Here is an 18,865-nt window from a genome sequence, read left to right on the forward strand (position 1 = left end):
TGCACCAAAAGAATCATGACACCTTGATGTTTACTTAGTCACTACATTGCACTTGTCAATTCTTTTCTCTATCAACATATCATTTATATATATGAGCACGTTATGGCAATGGCATTAGCACCTTAGTGGTTTTCTCTCCTTGCTAATCATTCAATACACATTGCTCCATGTTTGAGATTTAAAATGTAACCGCAAGAATACGGATCAGTGTAGCTACGGGTCGAACACAGGGAGAGCAGCCACTTTATTTTTGGCTTCTTTTAATAATGCAAAAATTAACCAATTAATGGTTGTGATCCAATTATAACTACCGTCCTAAACATATGTATCTAAAATAACATCCTAATCATTCGTCATCTACGAATTTAAATATGCAAGCCATGCAATTAAAATTAAATAAATAAATAAATGAAAATAAACAACCCACGCAATTAAAAAGCAATGAAGGAAAAAAAATGTTGAAATAAAAATAAGTAAATGAAAGGGAATAAAGCTAGAAAGAGGCTCACAAATAGGTTTCTCTACGCTAGGTAGTTGTTGTTACTAAAAATGAATCTTCAATCACTTAAGGGTGTGGTCCATCGATCCTTGTTGGCATTTAGAATATTTCTTGTACCCCTGGGACAACTACAGACAGGATGATTTTGCATCTTGGTTGAGTTCTGATCCATTATTATTTTTCTGGCCCGAAAAGAATAATCACTTGTACGGTTGACCAAAGGAATGTGTACTTTTAATTGAACACATCCATCTTGCTCAGAATTTCATCCTCTTCACAAACATAAAAAGAAACAGGACCTCTTTATGTGTAAAATTGGAGATATAGCACCTAATAATCCTTAAGGCCTTGAAAATATAAAATCAGAGAAAAGAGAGTAAAACCCAAGGTACCTCTATTCTAAATATGTAAAATGCATGTTTTACTACCCTAGATTTCACACATAAATGTACTCCTCAGAATTCCCCCACACTTAGACTTTGCTAGTCCTCGAGCAAAACAAACAGAAAGAGAATAAAAACAAAAAACCTAACTCACTTTCGTAGGAATCACAGTTGCACTTAGCATGTGCAACAAGTCTTTAAACCCCTAGGTCACCCCTAGTGGGCGAGTTATGTCACGCGGGTGTTTGCAGTGAATATATACCTAAAATTCAGAATAAATAAATCCCAACCTTGGCTAAAGGTAAGGGCCATACCGATCCCGAGCAAAGATAATTTCTCTTACAAGGGACCCCCACACTTGAACTTTTATTACCCCATATCAATTCCAGGCACTAGCATATTTCTTAATTTGGAACTCACCTCGTCTCTTCCAAAACATCCTTATCTTAAGGCAAAACCATTTGTGAAGAAATAGGGAAGCAATGACTAAGGCATTGGAGTGTTTTTTATCAAACATGTTCCCAAGCATTAATGACAATTACACATTTTTTTCGTCTTTTTTCGCTTAATAAACTCTATTCTACTCCACTACTTTTGGCCTGAATGACATGGTGGAGCAAACACCAGACACCCAAGTTACTATGTAGCTTTACTTTTTGTAGATGCCCACAAAGACAGTGATGCTAGAGTTCTTTCAGAAGTTTCCTCCCTAGGAATTTCGATCAACACACCATGCTTCCTGAGGTGCAATGCTCTATCTAGTTCCAAGGGAATCAACTCTTACTCTTCTTTATACCACATTTCACACTTTATTTAAAATTGTGCATTTGTCAACTCATGCTAAATTAAAAAGAAGGTCTCAACTCCAAATCAAAAGTACAAGGAACCTATAGATTTACATATGGTCCAACACCATAAAACAGGGATCTCTTATTTTTCGAAAGAAAGTCCCATCTCAAGACATAGGCTTGTTTCTTTCTTCTCAATAGGGTTTTTATACGTTTAAAATGGGGACCTTAATCAAAACTTTTATTTTCATACATCAAGCAACCGAATGGTATGATCATTAGCCAAAAGCCAAAGTAGAACTTCATCCTTAGTAAGCTCAAAAGCAAAAAGAAAAATAAACAAAACAAAGTGGAAAAAGCAAAAACTGGTTTTCCTCCCCCACACTTCAGTCATGCAATGTCCTCAATGCATGGAAAGAATTAAAAGCGAAGACAATAGAAGCGGGTCATACTTTATTAAAAGTTAGTCGTCAGTGTAAAGAGGTTCATGGAGATCCATGACCTCTTCCCTACCAATAGTAGGAAACTTCCCTACCAATAGTAGGAAACTCGAGGAACGATTTCAAACGCTGACCATCAACCTTCGAAATTACCCCTATTTCTGGATTCAAAATCTCCACAGCCCCATGGGGATATATATTATGGACGATAAACTGGCCATCCCATCGGGACTAAGCTTACCAGGGAAAAGATGCAATCGAGAGTTGTACAATAAGACCTTATCACCAATTGTAAACAATTTGCGCAAAATGTGCTTATCATGGAAAGCTTTGGTCTTTTCCTTGTAAATCCTAGAACTTTCTTAGGCATCATTCCTAAGTTCCTCCAACTCAGATGGTTGGAGCCTACGATGAATTCCCGCATCAGATAAATTAAAGTTGAGCTTTTTAATGGCCCATAAGGCCTTATACCCCAACTCAACTAGTAATTGACAGGCTTTCCCATACACCAAAGGGTAGGAAGACTAACCAAGGTCGGTCTTGAATGCAACCTGATGGGTCCATAAGGCATCAATGAGCCTAAGGGACCAATCCTTACAGTTGGGATTAATAGTTTTTCCTAAGATTTGTTTAATCTGCCTATTAGACAACTCCACTTGGCCACTAGTTTGGGGGTGATAAGGGATAGATAATTTATGGGTGATCCCATACTTTTTTATTAAGGCCTCAAAAGGCCGATTACAAAAATGAGTACCCCTATCACTAATTATTGTACATGGTACACCAAAGCGGAAAAAAATGTTTTCTTTGAGAAACTGGGCCACCACTTTGTGGTCATTAGATTTGCAAGGTATGGCCTCTATCCATTTAGAAATATAATCAATGGCCAAAAATATGTACAAATTTCTAAAGGAATTAGGGAATGGTCCCATGAAATCGATGCCCCATACATCAAAGATCTCAGCTACCAAAATAGGGTTGAGGGGCATCACGTTCCTCTTATTGATACAACCAAAAGACTGATAGGTGGGATAAGCCTTACAAAAATTAAAAGCATCTCTAAAAAGAGTGGGCCAATAAAATCCATATTAGAGAACCTTTACGGCAATCTTCTTAGATCCAAAGTGTCCACCACATGCATGATCATGGCAAAAAGAGAGAAAGGAATACTGCTCATGATCAAGAACACATCGTCAAATAATTTGATCCAGACATATCTTAAACAAATAAGGATCATCCCAGAAAAAAATACTTACCTATACTTATCTTGGGTGGACCAGTGATTCGGAGTCACACCTGAAACTAAGAAGTTGACAATGTCAGCTAACCATGGTTCACTGGACAATGCAAATAACTATTCGTCTGGAAAGTTCTCGTTGACTGGAAAATCGACAGTCAAGGGATTGGGAAGCTGGGATAAATGGTCTGCAACTAGGTTTTCAACTCCTTTCTTATCCCTAATTTCCAAATCAAACTCTTGCAAATGTAAAACCCACCTAATGAGACAGGCTTTGGCATCCATCTTATGAACTAGGTATCTAAGAGTAGAATGATCAGTATACACTACCACATGTGAACCAACTAAGTAAGATCGAAACTTTTCTAATGAAAATACAACAGGTAAAAATTCTTTCTCAGTGGTTGTATAATTGAGTTGTGCATCATTTAAGGTTCTACTAGCATAATAAATGATAGTGGGTAACTTATTAATCCTTTGACCCAAAACAGCTCCTATGGCAAAATCTGAAGCATCACACATCAGTTCAAAAGGTTCAGTCCAAACAAGTGGTTGACCAATGGGTGCATTGGTCAACTCCTTCTTAAGTTGCTTGAAGAATTCTAGGCACTCTTTAGAAAACTCAAAAGTTTGATCTTTGGCAAGTAATGAAGTGAGAGGTCGGGCTAACTGACTAAAGTTCTTAATAAACCTTCTATAGAAGCCTGCATGCCCTAGAAAAGACTAGACGTCCTTAACAGATTAAGGAGGTGGTAAATTATCAATTAAATCCACTTTGGCTCTATCTAACTTAATTCCCTCCTTGGATATTACATGTCCTAAAACAATACCAGATTTATCCATAAAAAGGCATTTCTCCCAATTCAAAACTAAATTCTTAGATATGCACCTTTTTATTACTTGGGAAAGATGATGAAGACATTCAAAATAGGAATTGCCATGAATTGAAAAGTCATCCATAAATACTTCTAAGAATTTTTCGACCATATCCAAAAAGATGCACATCATGTATCATTGGAACGTAGCAAGGGTATTACAAAGCCCAAAGGGCATACGCTTGTAAGCAAATGTTCCATATAGGCATGTAAAAGTGGTCTTATATTGGTCCTCTAAAGCAATTGGGATATTGTTATAGCCAGAATATCCATCAAGAAAATAATAATATTCATGTCCCGCTAACCTCTCTAACATCTGGTCAATGAATGGCAATGGGAAGTGGTCCTTCTAGGTTGCCACATTAAGTTTTCTATAGTCTATGCACACTCTCCACCCTGATTGGACACAAGTTAGAATTAGTTCGTTATTGGCATTGGGAACTACAGTAACACCAGACTTCTTTGGCACTATATGAACTGGGCTTACCCATTGGCTGTTAGAAATAGGATAAATTATTTCATGATCCAAGTACTTTAAGATCTCCTTCTTAATAGCTTCCATCATCACTGGGTTAGATTTTCTTTGAGGTTCCATGGATGGTTTGGAATCCTCTATAAGATGTATATGATGTTGCACAATAGAAGGGCTTATACCCTTGATATCAGCCATGGTCCAACCTAGGGCTTCCTTATTGTCTTTTAATACTTTAAGTAACTCCTCTTCCGGGCTAGAAGTCAAATTTGAAGAAATTATTACAGAAGAATTTGGTCAGGCCCTAGGAAAGCATACCTCAAATTAGATGGCAACTCCTTAAGATCTAGCTTAGGGGGCTCAACTATGGAAGGTTTAGGAATGGAATTGGAAAGGGGTCCTAAGGGCTCCACAAGTGTGTGATGGCTTAGGACTTCAGAAAATAAAGTTTCACTATCATCATCCAACTTATCCATACACTCTTAGAATTCTGAATCAAAAGTAATATCAAAATTAGTAATTAAATCATCAGGAAAATCTAAAAAATCCTCAAGCATATTGATCTCTTCTTCCATATGTGGTTGTTTTCCTATCTTAAACATGTTAAACACAACAGTTTGGTTTCCAAAAGATAACCTTAGGAAACCATTCCGGCAATTGATTAATGCATTACTAGTAGCCAAGAATGGTCTTCCTAGAATTATTGGGATCTCATCCTTGGTTGAGAAGGGCTTGGTATCTAACACAATGAAATCAACAGGGAAAATAAATTCCCCCATCTTTAGTAAGACATCCTCAACCATCCCTTCAAAAATCTTAATAGACCTATCTGCCAACTGAAGAGTAGTTACAGTGGCTTTCAATTCTCCCAACCCTAGTTGCTTGTACCTATGGTAAGGTAAAAGATTCACACTTGCGCTAAGGTCAAGTAAGGCATGCTCAATGTAGGTATTGCCTATGACACAAGCTATGTTAGGGCTTCCTAGATCCTTATACTTGGTTGTTGTAGGCTGAGTAATTATGGAACTAATGTTACCTGCCAAGAATGCCTTTTTAGGCACAATAGTGATACGTTTGTGAGTACACAAATCTTTCAAGACCTTTGCATAGGTGGGGATCTGGGATATAGCATCCAAAAGAAAGATGCTCACTTCTACCTTTTTAAAGACTTGTAAAATTTTATCCATAGAAGTAGTCTTCTTTTTGTTTACCAACCGATTAGGAAATGGAACTTGAGGAACATAAGGACTGTTAGGGATTTGCCCTTTTTTAGAAGAATCATTAGGTTCATTAGACGAACCTAGAACAAGAGGCACACTTGTATCCTCAACAGAAGGAGAGTTAACAGGAGTAATGGATGAGGAAGATTTAGGAACACTCTGTTGGTACTCTCTACCACTCCTAAGGGCAAAAACAACATTACATTGGTTAGAGGGCCCTTGTTGGGTCTGAACTTGTACTATATTCAGTGGTGCATTAGTTGGTGCTTGTGAGCTAACAGGCTGATGATGCCTAGGGTTAGGCTCTGGTTGACTGGGTAAAGTTTCCTTCTCCCTCTCACGTAAAATTGAGACAACTTTGGAGAGTTCTCTTGTAAGATTTTGATGGCTTGTCATAAGGAGGGCCATATTCTTTTTCAAATCACTTACCCTACTTGCCTCTCCAGTGTTGGTAAATCCAGGGGGTTGCTGATAAGATGATAGGAGATAGGCCCTAGGAAAACTAGCTTGAGATCCTACATTTGGCCTAGGAAAAGTATTTTAAGAAAAAGAGTGTTGTGCAAAAGGAGGCCTTTGGGGTCCAGGTTGACCTTGATTATGGAAATTGGAAGGCCCTACTTGGTTACTCTAGTTCAGGAGAACTTTCGGTGATTTCTCCATCCTGGATTGTAAGTGTTACTATATAGATTATTCTGATATAAGGCATTCACACTTTCATGGGAAGTGCTCCCAGAGGTGTTGGGGCATTCTTCTATGACTTTTCTAGGGGACTAGCACCAAGCACAAATCTTAACCAAATTGACTGATGATGGCTCTCTAGGAACAATAGCCTTAATCCTCTTGATTAGGCTATCCAAATGGGCTTCCTTGGCTACTATCCCATCCACAAAATATCCTTTCCCTTCTATGGTTCTTTCACTCTCTTGGGTTGATTCCCACTGACAGGTTTTGTCAGCTAAGTCAAGTAAGAATTCTCATGTCTTTCCTTCATCTGTAAAGGATGTGAATCTCTCAGGGCACATAGACTTTATCATTTGTTTAGTTGAGTAATCAATACCCTCATAATTATTTGACATAAATACCATAAGTCTATGCCATGGTGTGGGCTTTCTTGGAGTAGATCCTTGAATTTCTCCATAAGTTTGGAAAATGACTCCCTAGGCTTTTGCCTAAACTGAAGGATATCACTTCTAAGCTTATTGGTCTTGTGAGTTGGGAAAAACTTCTTAATGAAGACAATTGTGAACTGTTCCCATGAGGTTATGGAATTTGTGGGTAACCCATACAACCACTTCTTAGCTTGGTCTTTTAATGCAAACGTGATGAACTTAAGCTTAATAGCATCATCAGAAAGTTGTTGGATCTTAATTAGAACACATATCTCTTCAAATTCTCTTAAAAATATGTATGCATCCTCAGAGGTTAGCCCCATGAAAGTGGGGCAACATAGTGATGTACTGAGATTTGAGCTAAAAATTATTGCCTTGGGCTTGTGGTAGAACTGTGCAGGAAGGTTGGGCTTCTCTAGCAGGGTAGAACCTATCTTTCAGAGATTTAGGTGGAGGGTTTTGTTGTTGGTCTCCCATATTGAAGGGTTTTAAAAAGAGCAAACATATAATGTCACTACTTGTTGGATCTCTTCTTTCTAGCCGATTCTTAGTATTATGTACCCACCTGACACTCTTGTAATAGAAAACTACCCACAACTAGAGTAAGACAAGCACAAAAGAATGGAAAGAAAAATTATTTTTTATTATTATTTTTTTTTTTTGGTTTTTTGGGAGTATATCGACAGGGATCCAGGGTTGTTCAGGTCAACTCCTGAGGTACGGCTACAGGGCGAAACCTATTTTTATCATACTGTGAGGCTTGGAGACCTCGACTGATACAACTATTATTGTAAGTTGCTCTTCTCAAGAATTCAATAAAAGAAAATGAAAAACAAAACAAAGCACTCCAATTTGCCAAAAGAAAGTAAAAAATAACATGAAACTGTCTCCCCAGCAACGGCGTCAAAAACATTTTTGAGATTTAAAATATAACCGCAAGCGCACGGATCAGTGTAGCTACGAGTTGAACACAAGGAGAGCAGCCACTTTATTTTTGGCTTCTTTTAATAATGCGAAAGTGAACCAATTAATGGTTGTAATCTAATTCTAACTACCGGCCTAAACATATGTATCTAAAATAACGTCCTAGCCATTCGTCATCTAAGAATTTAATTACGTAAGCCATGCAATTAAAATTAAATAAATAATAACTAAAAATAAACAACCCATACAATTAAAAAGCAATGAAGGAAAAAAATACTGAAATAAAAATACAGTAAAAGAAAGGAGATAAAGCTAGAGAGAGGCTCACAAGTAGGTTTCTTTACTTAGCCTGAGGGATGCATCATAATTTGAGCTTCTCTACTTGACCAGAGAGTCACTCATACAAGGGTTACTCTACTTGGCTTTAGGGAAAGGGAGACAATTAAAATAAAAACAATAAAATGATGGTTTTATGGCTAGGAGGGGTAAATCCAACACATACACTAGCCATAAACCTTGGGGGAAAGGGAAACCAATAATGTAACGACTGAAATTAAAATCCTAAATTAAGAAAGAAACGGTAGTCAGAAGAGGGAATGAGAGGGTGGAGAGAAGACTATTGAAGATGTCTACCTACCTGAATCAATTCTTGAACTTGAAAGCTTTGGTGATTTGAGATACTGTCAACCCTAAAACAAGATTTGGAATGAACCAAATCTGAAATTTCTAGGCCTAGAGAAAACAAATCTTGAAAAAAAAACTGAACTTGGAAAAAGAGATGCTCCACGGCTTGTGATCTTGTCACCTAGATCTAAACCTAGAACTATAACATAAAAATTACAACTCAATTGCATAAATCATAAACATAAAAGGCTAAATAAAAATAAAAGAGTGCTTGCATTAATTGAAATAAAAAGCTATTACAAAAATGATTAAAGCAAAAACAAAGAAGAACTAAAACTAAAGAGAGTGAGAGAGAGAGCAACTAAAAAAAAATCCTAGAAGAAGAATGAAGTGTCTTCCCCTTGTGTTGATTCTATTATATAGAGAATGGGAGAGGGAATCTAATGATTTTAGCTTCTAAAAAAAAATGATTTTTTTTTTTTTATCTTGTTGATGCGGTGGAGGACAGAGGAGAGAGGAGAGAGAAGAGAGAAAGAGAGAAAACGTGTGGAGAGAGAATCTCCCATAATTTTTCTTACCTTTTTTTTTATATTTTTTCTCCCTTTTCTATTTTTCTCTCTCTTCTTATGCAAGAAACCCCCTTTGGCCAATTTTTCTTGCTTGGATTTGGACAATATTCTATTTTAATGGAAAATTCCATCCATGCCCTTACCTTTTCCTTTTCTTTTTCTTTCCTATTTTTCTCATAAACTTGCGCACAACCCTCTTAGCCGACCTCCTTGCTTTAAGTGATGAGTAGGAGAGAGAAAATCTCCAAAAAAGGGTAGCCAAGAGGTTCGAACTTGAGACCTCCTAATAAGAAAGGGATTTTGCACACCACAACTCACCAACTACGCTACGTAGTTGTTGTTACCAAAAATGAATCTTCAATCACTTAAGGATGTGGTCCATTGATCCTTTTTGGTATTTAGAATATTCCTTTTACCCCTGGGACAACTGCAGATGGGCTGATTTTGTATCTCGGTTAAGTTCTGATCCATTATTCTTTTTCTGACTCGAAAAGAATAATCACTTATACGGTTGACCAAACGAATGTGTTCTTTTAATTGAACATGTCCATCTTGCTCAGAATTTCATCCTCTTCATAACCATGGAAAGAAGCAAGACCTCTTTATGTGTAAAATTGGAGATAGAACACTCAATATTCCTTAAGGCCTTGAAAATATAAAATCTGCAAAAAGAGAGTAAAACCCAAGTTACCTCCATTCTAAATATGTAAAATGCGTGTTTTACTACCCTAGATTTCACACATAAATGTGCTCATCACTGCCTACAATGTACTTAATATGAGTGTCATGTTGGATTGTTGCCATTCACACTACTTTTCCTTCTCTTATGGTCCTATTTGCATCGATTCTTCCTTTATCCCTTGCTTAATTTAATTCCTCTTGAAATATTTGTTGGGTACTTATGTCTTTCATGTGGACTTTGTAGAATGTTATCTCACAAGGGTAAGGAAGCTACTGCCCCCTCACAAAGTAAAAATGCTCCAAGTCAAAAGAGGAAGCGTACAGCTTTGAGCTCTTTGGCCACGAGGGCTCGTCCGAGGAGGAATGCATCGGTAGACCCAGAAGACTATGACAAGCATATTTTTCGGAGTCCAAAGGCAGCGGTGTCTTGGTCCACATTCTTCTCAAAGCCCTTACTTATGGAGAAATTTGTGGTAGTGGAGGACTTCTCTAGGGTGCAACTGTTAGAGAAGTTTACAGCCTTGGGTTGGCACTCTATGCGTTCTATCAACTCACCTTGCTACCCCGAGCTTGTCTGGATGTTCTACTGCAACCTTAGGGTCTCCTATGACATCAGAGTATACTCCCTCACTAGTGGAGTGATGAGATAAGACATTCGACTTCCCATTGAGCTATTAGCGGAGATTTTGGGCATCTCCATGGAGGGTAACTGGTATTACTGTCCTCCTAGGGGTAAGGCTTTGGGTCCCTTCATGGACATGGGGTTACAGAGCCACATATACCAGAACATCTGTGGTAGCACAGTACACCCTAGTCCGAGACTGCATATATTCTAGATGTACGGGTTTTCAGCCGCCTGGTCCAATTTAACTTGATCCCTAAATCTGGTCATAGGAACCAGGTAAACATTATGGGGCCATTCATGGCTTATTGCATCTATATAGCCCCTGACGATGCTTCCCGCCTATGTCTTCCCTTCATCATGATGAAGACCATGGAGTATCACAACACACAGCCTTCTGATGGTAACTTCCCTTATGCCCGGTCTCTCACAAAAGTATTTCAGTATTTCCATGTGGATCTAAGGGGTGAGGAGGGAAAGTTCCCCTTGGATAAGTTTACCCAAAGGAACTTACATAAGATGGATCTGCATGGTGTAATGGAAGTCAATGAGGAGGAAGGGGCTCTAGAGGAAGATGATGAGGAAGACGAGGAATATGTTCCAAAAGGGGATGAGGAAGAAGCAATGGAGGCTGAGGATCCCACTACTGTAGCACCACCACCTCCAGGTGGAGCTTTTGATTTCTAGGGTATGATGGACCAATTAGAGGTACTCTAGGTAGGATAAGAGTGGATCTTGAAGAACCAAGAGGAGGGCTCCATACATGAGGAGACACTGCAAAAGACCTAAGAACATATGGAGACGAATCTTATATATCCGAGACCCTAGACTCAATCTCCACGAAGGTAGCGGTGAACCTTAGGCAGCTACAAAAGGAGGTGGAACCGGTGAACCATCACTTCAATTATTATAATCGTCACCTCCACATCAACTCTAGGTCCCGGGAGGGTGAAGTCATAGATTTAGATGATGATTGATAGTACAGTGAGTCAAGATGATTGTATGTGAACTTGTTTGGGAACATTTCTTTTCTTTTGTTGTTGTTCTTCTTCTTTTCTTTACCTTTCATACTCTTCTTTTCAATTCATGCAACATGATGCAGATTTTAATTTTTATATCATTACAACTTTTATGTAGAAATATTTTATAGTTACCCAACCACAAATCCTATTATAGACACTACAAGGTTCGAACTTGCAAGTTGTGAGTGTATAGAGCATCGCGCCTCTGATACCACTGTTGTCACACTCCGTTGCTATAGTACCAGACTGGTGACCAGGTTACCTCCGGGTAACCCAAGACTCACTAGTATGATCTGATGCAGTAACCCACAATACAACATGCAATATACGACATCGAAATATAATTAAATAATTCATAAAAGACTCATCATATATATACCTGTAAATTCCCCACATACCTTTGATACCCAAATTATTATACATAGTATATATACATATGGGCCCACATGTATGATAATTGTACAAAAAAATAACAATTTAAATATTTAGAGCACAAAAAGGGGAATACATCAAAAGAATAAAAAAGAAAAGTTATATTTGGAATTCGCTATTGTTGCCCTACAATGCAGCCTTCGCATGGGCACATGGCACCGTGCCCAAATCCCTCCAAAACCCACCAATCTCCCACTAGAGATTCGTTAATGGGCCTCGACTCTTGTTCTTCTACAGGGAAACCTGCATAATCATCTAAAAATGTGTGTACACGAGGGGTAAGCTCTGTAGCTCAGTAAATGGAAAGAAAGACTCAAACAAGTAATTTCAATTCAAATGATCATATATGCATGAAGTTCATTTTAGACCTATTCACCTAGGAAAAAATGCAAAGTCATCGGTTACGTGCTACACAAAACCACAGTATGTGTATGCCCCTGAATACGAGACCCTTTCTCCATAGATCTTCTAACGTGATTGGGTAGCCTTAAATCTTCGCTCCAATGACGTCAACCTTATCACACGTCATCTATATCATCTTCAGTCCAAGCATTCGGCGTTCACCCACATCATGCCAATATAAGGGTGTCCTGCATCTCCTGCCATACAATGCCTCATATGGAGCCACTCCAATTGTGGCCTGATAGCTATTATTATATGTAAACTCTATAAGGGGTATGTTTTCCTCCCAATTACCATTCATTTCCATCGCATAGGCCCCGAGCATATCTTCTAGTATTTGTATGATTTGTTCGGATTGCCCGTTAATCTGTGGATGGAAGGTGGTACTTAGGTTCACCTATGTTCCCATGGCATACTAGAGGCTCTTTTAGAATTTAGATGTGAACGTTGGGTCTCTATCTGATACAATACTCACCGGCACCCCATGTGATACCCTACTTTTAAAACCTGGTTTACTTACATGGTTGACCCGGTTTAACCATGAAGGACCCGAACCAGAGAGGGTTAAGGTGGGTTCCCTATGGACCATGATGGCAAGGGTGACTTTGAACACAGGTTGGCCAAACAAGTCTAAGTCAGTGCCAAAGGAGACGGGTGTACCCAAGCCGTGTACATGCACGTATCATAAGGCCATGTACGGGTAATGCTGGTATGTAGCCATATCCTAAAGTATATATGTATTATATATCTTGTTCCGAGAGTAAGATACATGCCGAGAGTCGAATTCCATCGAAATCTCAATTGTTTGGCTGAGTTTTAACCAACAGGTGGGCGGTCACAGGCGGCCGAACCTGCCCACCAGTGTGACCCACCCATGTGGTTACTAGATGTTCTCTAGTATAAATAGTACTTATTGTGTTTTTCCTTTTTCTCATTTAATGCATTAGAGAGTGGGTGAGAAAAGTAAAGAAGAGAGAAAAGAAAGGAAGAAAAAGAGAACGAAGAAGAAGAAAGGAAAAGAAAAGGAGGAAGAAATGATCTTAAGGGACGCCGATGCTCGGTCTTCTCATTCCGGCACTAGAAAAGTGATCCCCAACACGAGACCTATGATTTGAGGTGAGTGAAGGCTATACTTCTTAAACTTTCGCAAAACCCCAAGTGAAACCCTTGATTTGGGTAGAGTTCCTTGAGATCTTGTTAATCCCACTTAAGATGATGAATCTAAGGTTTAATAGATGGTCTATGTATTGATTTTGAAGGTTTAAAGAAGTGTTTACAAGATTTGAGAAGCATTGGTGATTTCTTGAGTTAAGAGATGATTTTGGGGTTTTGGAAGAGTTCTTGAGCAAAGAAGGTAAGATTGTTTTTCAATCCTTAAATCTAACTTAGATTTAGGTTAGAATCATCTTATAAGACCTTAGATATGTGGAAAATGTGATTGGAACAGTCCCATTTGATTTTTCCAAGGTTGAGGAGCATTTCAAAGGAGGAAACTAATTTTTGCCCCCACAGGTGGGCAAAGACCGACGGGCGAAGCCGCCCGCCTGTAGGAGCCCACCTGTTGGGGCAAAACCTAAATTCCAAAAAGCGGGTGAAGATCTACGGGCAAACTCGCTCGCCTAAGGGGGCCCTTCGATTGAACCAGTGGGCTATCTGGCCCGCCTGTTGGACCGGCGGGCGAAGACAGGTGGGCTGTCTGGCCCACCTGTTGGCCCACCAGTTGGATTTTTGAGCCCGAATGGGCCCAAAATGGGCGGGAAACCTTCTTTTATGATTTTAAACATGATTTAAACATCAAACCTCATTAGTTTTGACCCCAAGGTGGTGAAATTCTAACCTCATTCGCTTATGATAGGTTTCACTAGAATTTACATTTCTCACGCCGGATCTCACCCGTACCGACCATTGAGCCCATCGAAGAAGTTGATCATTTGGAAGAGTGCGTTGCCAGAACTCAAGCATGCGAGGGAAACTTGACATGTCCAGTTTAATGAGAAATCTATGTCCAATGAGATGAAACTGGAACTTTTCAATTCCACGTCTGACTGCAAGAATTTCCTTAAACGTAGAATGATAGTGAGCTTCAGAAGGTTTGAACGAGCCACTCTTATAGCCAACAAATGCATTCCCAACAAGTAAGTGGGGAGAGGACATTTGACTTTATTTTAACCTTTTTTTTGCATCATTAAATTGTATCTAGACTAACCATGTCATCATACAAATTATGTGTTGATTAGTCATCCTCGTATGCCATTCGCACGCATTGCTTGTTCATTCTAAACAAATGATTTATGATATGTGTGTTGTGCTTTACATTCTCAATGCTAAATAATTGATGTGCTTATGTGATGAATGGTTGGATTACTGTCCATGATGCATTATTAGACTGGACGCCATAGTCGATTTGGAAATGAGTACATTGGTGGCCCGTGGTATGGGACGCGGTGGCACTATGCAATCATACTTTGTCATATAGGAGCATGCGGTTTAGGATTATCATTCCCTGTGCTACGACCCTTCCCAATAGGGGTTGAGGTGTTGGGTTATCACTTGGGGGGAAGCAGTGGTCACAGTTGTCAGGTCACTGTGGCGGTTAGACATACGTCCGGAGGGTTATTAGGACAGTCGGCAACCTCAGTGGTATATTCAAGAAGGCCAATCGTACTGCTTTTAAATTATCGGGGTCAGCACCTTTACATTTCTGTCATTTACTTTTATGTTGAGAGTCGGTAGTCGGCATGCTTTACTTTTCTGAGTACTCACGGTGGGCCTTCTCCCATAACCCTATGGGCGTATCGTGGGATGGAGTTTGCGACTCGTACCTAGAGCATACGCGCACTATGGCTGTGAGTAGCACATAACCTAAGACTTAGTAATGTTGTTTAGGTGGATAAAATGAATTGCATAGCATATAGTGCATATGGATGTGAATGTTTGTGTGGTCTTTCTTTTCAATTTCTGAGCTAGTGAGCTCATCCCACGTGCACACCTCTTTTAGATGATTTTGCAGGTCACCCGAAGATCAAGAGTCGGGCCCCACAGTCGAGTTTTCTATTGAGGATTGGTGGGTCCCTAAGGAATATGAGCACGGTGCTGATTGCATGTGCGAGGGCTGTACTGCGGGACCGTAGTAATGATACCGTATAGGATTTTGCTTTTTGATTTTTGTTGATGACCTCCCCTTTTGTGTACTTGATACATAAATTGTTATTCTTTTTGTGTAAATATTATGCCTGCGGGTCCACATGTACTTAGCCATATACTACAATTTGGGTATCAAGTATATTGGAGATAGTTACAGGTAATTTAAGTCTTCCGCTGAACTTTTGAACACTTATCTTAGATGTGGGTATGCTATGGTGGAGTACTGTATCAAATGATCCTGGCAGGTTTGGGTTACCCGGAGTTAACTCGATCACCGATCCGGTTCTGTGTGAACGGGGTGTGACACCCCCATGTAAGCAAACTATATTATCTATGTAAAGTTGTTCCATTTGTCCATAGAATAGGTAGTTTTGATTGGAATGAAATGAGCAATCTTGGTAAGCCAGTCACCTATCAGCCAAATTGCATCCATCCCCATAGGTGTACAAGGTAGTCCAGTGACAAAATCCATAGTAATCATATCCCACTTCCACTCTAGTACTAGGAGAGGCTGAAGAGTGCCATATGGCCGATGCCGCTCCACCTTGATCTTCTAACATGTGAGACACTGCACCACATATAGGGCCACAGTAACCTTCATCCCTGGCTACTAGTAACTTTGTTTAAGATCCTTATACATCTTGGTGCTTCTGGGGTGAAGTGTGTATTCTGAATTGTGTGCTTTCTTTACTATCTTATCCTATACCTCCAAGTCATTGGGCACACACAGCCTGCCCTGAAACAATGGTGTTCCTTCACTTGCTATTGTGAAATCAGGATCATCCACCATTTGCTCTTGAATCTTAATTCTAATCTTCTGCAACTCAGGATCCAAGGGTTGTTTCCTTATCAACTCCTATCGAATAGATGTTTGTACCTGTAGGGCTGCCAAGGATAGAGTTAGCTGCTTAATACTATCTGGCTGATGATCGAGTTCCATGGTCGCTCCGTCATATAAAAGGACTTCATCCATCAATGTTGCTTCCTGCTTAAGTTATAGGCTGGTGGCCAACTGCGCAAGTGATACTGTCTGAGCTTTACGACTCAGTGCATATGCCAGCTCGTTAGCTTTACCCAGATGGTACTTGATGTCATAGTCATAATCTTTCATAAGTTCCAGCCACCTCCTCTGCCTCATGTTCAGATCCCTTTGGGTAAAGAAGTACTTGAGACTTTTGTGATCGCTGAATATCTCGCACTTCTCCCTATAAAAAATCCTCAATTTCGGGGCATTCTAGCCCCAAAATACCGTACTGGTTGGTGTGCTAGATTCAAGAGCCACCAATCGTGACCCACCGGTCATGGCCGCAGTTCTATTATGAGGGCTTTCTTGCCCTCACTTCACTCACTCTGCACTCTTTCCATTTCCTACTCTTCTTAAATTCTTTCAAGGCAACAAGGAAAAGGTTGAGAAGCTCCTACCAAGCATTCTACACATTTCCATTTTGGATTAAAGCATCCGCCATCAACCTCAAATCTTAAAGTAAGTGTTCTCCTCTTCATTCTCTATTTTGAACTATGAAATTTTGTTTGCTCTTGCTCTATCTCCTTTAAAATTTGTTTTTTTTTTTTTTTTTTTTTTATTCTTCCTAACTAGAACGAATGTAGCATGAGAGCATGTCATTTGTCCATGATTCTCTTCCTCAATCATCACATTTATCAATTTCATGAGTTGCTTAACCCTAATCTCCCCAATTTTGCTGTTTTAGGATTTTCCTGTTCTCTCTCTCTTTCCTTGCCCAATGTATGACCTAAATAGGTTTATTTACTTACATTTGATTGTCTAATAGTGATGAGAATGACACATTGCATGTATGCTTCACAAATCACTCCTTGGAAAGAAATTTTACTATTCCTAGGTTAAGGTTTATGAGGAAATCGGGGGTTTTTTATTGTTTTAACTTCAATAGGACTAAGATATGTAGAATTGTATGCATTTGAACCTTCTTTTACATACTACTTTCAAATTCCCCTCAATGCTATGGATGTTCATGTGTTATGCTCTTCCCTATGAAATTTCCCCTTTTTCTTCTCTTGGAAATCTCTCTAATACCTTGGGTTGGTATTAGCTTGAGCATTTACATGAATCTATGTTTTAAGTAAAATGCTCTCATATCCTCAGCCTTTATTTGTATAATGTGCATCAAAATTATCGTGACACCTTGATGTTCACTTGGTCATTACATTGCACTTGTCAATTCTTTTCTCTGTCAGCATATCGTTTATATATATGGGCACGTTATGGCAATGGCTTTAGCACCTTAGTGGTTTTCTCTCCTTGCTCATCATTCAATACACATTGCTCCCTATAATGTACTTAATATGAGTGTCACATTGGATTGTTTCCATTCACACTACTTTTCTTTCTCTTATGGTCCTATTAGCATCGATTCTTCCTTTATCCCTTGCTTAATTTAATTCCTCTTGAAATCTTTGTTGGGTTCGTATGCCTTTCATGTGGACTTTGCAGAATTTCATCTTGTAAGGGTAAGGAAGCTATTGCCCCCTCCTGGAGCAAAAATGCTTCGAGTCAAAAGAGGAAGCGTACAGATTCGAGCTCTTCTTCCATGAGGGCTCGTCCAAGGAGGAATGCACCGGTAGACCCAGAAGACTATGATAAGCATATTTTCCGGAGTCTAGAGGCAGTGGTGTCTTGGTCCACATTCTCCTCAAAGCCCTTACTTATGGAGAAATTTGTGGTAGTGGAGGACTTCTCTAGGGTGCGACTGTTAGAGAAGTTTACAAACTTGGGTTGGCAATCTATGCTTTCTATCGACGCACCTTGCTACCCCAAGCTTGTCTGGATGTTCTATTGCAACCTCAGGGTCACCTATAACATCAGAGTATAAGCCCTCACCAGTCGAGTGAAGGGATGAGACATTCAACTTCCCATCGAGCTATTAACGGAGATTCTGGGCATCTCTATGGAGGATAACTGGTATTACTGTCCTCCTAGGGGCAAGGCTTTGGGTCCCTTTATAGACCAGGGATTACAGAGACACATCTACCAGACCATCTATGGTAGTGCAGTACACCCTGAGTCAAAGACTGCGTATATTCTAGATGTACGGGTTTTTAGCCGCCTTGTCCAGTTTAACTTGCTTACTAGAGCCAATCACAGGAACCAGGTAAACTTCATGGGTGCATACATGGCTTACTACATCGACATAGCCCTTAAGCATGCTTGCCACCTGTGTCTTCCCTTCATCATGATGAAGACCAAGGAGTATCACACCGCACATCCTTCTGATGGTAACTTCCCTTATGTTCGGTCTCTCACAAAAGTATTTCAGTATTTCTATGTGGATCTAAGAGGTGAGGAGGGAAAGTTCCCCTTGGATAAGTTTACCTAAGGGAACTTACAAGAGATGGATTTGCATTGTGTAATGGAAGTCAATGAGGAGATAGGGCCTCTAGAGGAA

At 39.5% G+C, this 18,865-nt stretch overlaps 1 non-coding gene across 1 annotated transcript; it reads left to right on the top strand.

Moving 5' to 3' along the window:
- The first annotated feature begins 7,005 nt into the window (after nucleotides 1-7,005).
- Nucleotides 7,006-7,112, top strand: LOC122060282. The gene has a single exon (XR_006134310.1). It is a non-coding gene; the product is annotated as a small nucleolar RNA R71 (small nucleolar RNA).
- Nucleotides 7,113-18,865: the final 11,753 nt, after the last annotated feature.

The sequence above is a fragment of the Macadamia integrifolia genome, chromosome 13 (genome assembly GCF_013358625.1).
Source record: "Macadamia integrifolia cultivar HAES 741 chromosome 13, SCU_Mint_v3, whole genome shotgun sequence".
NCBI lineage: Eukaryota > Viridiplantae > Streptophyta > Magnoliopsida > Proteales > Proteaceae > Macadamia > Macadamia integrifolia.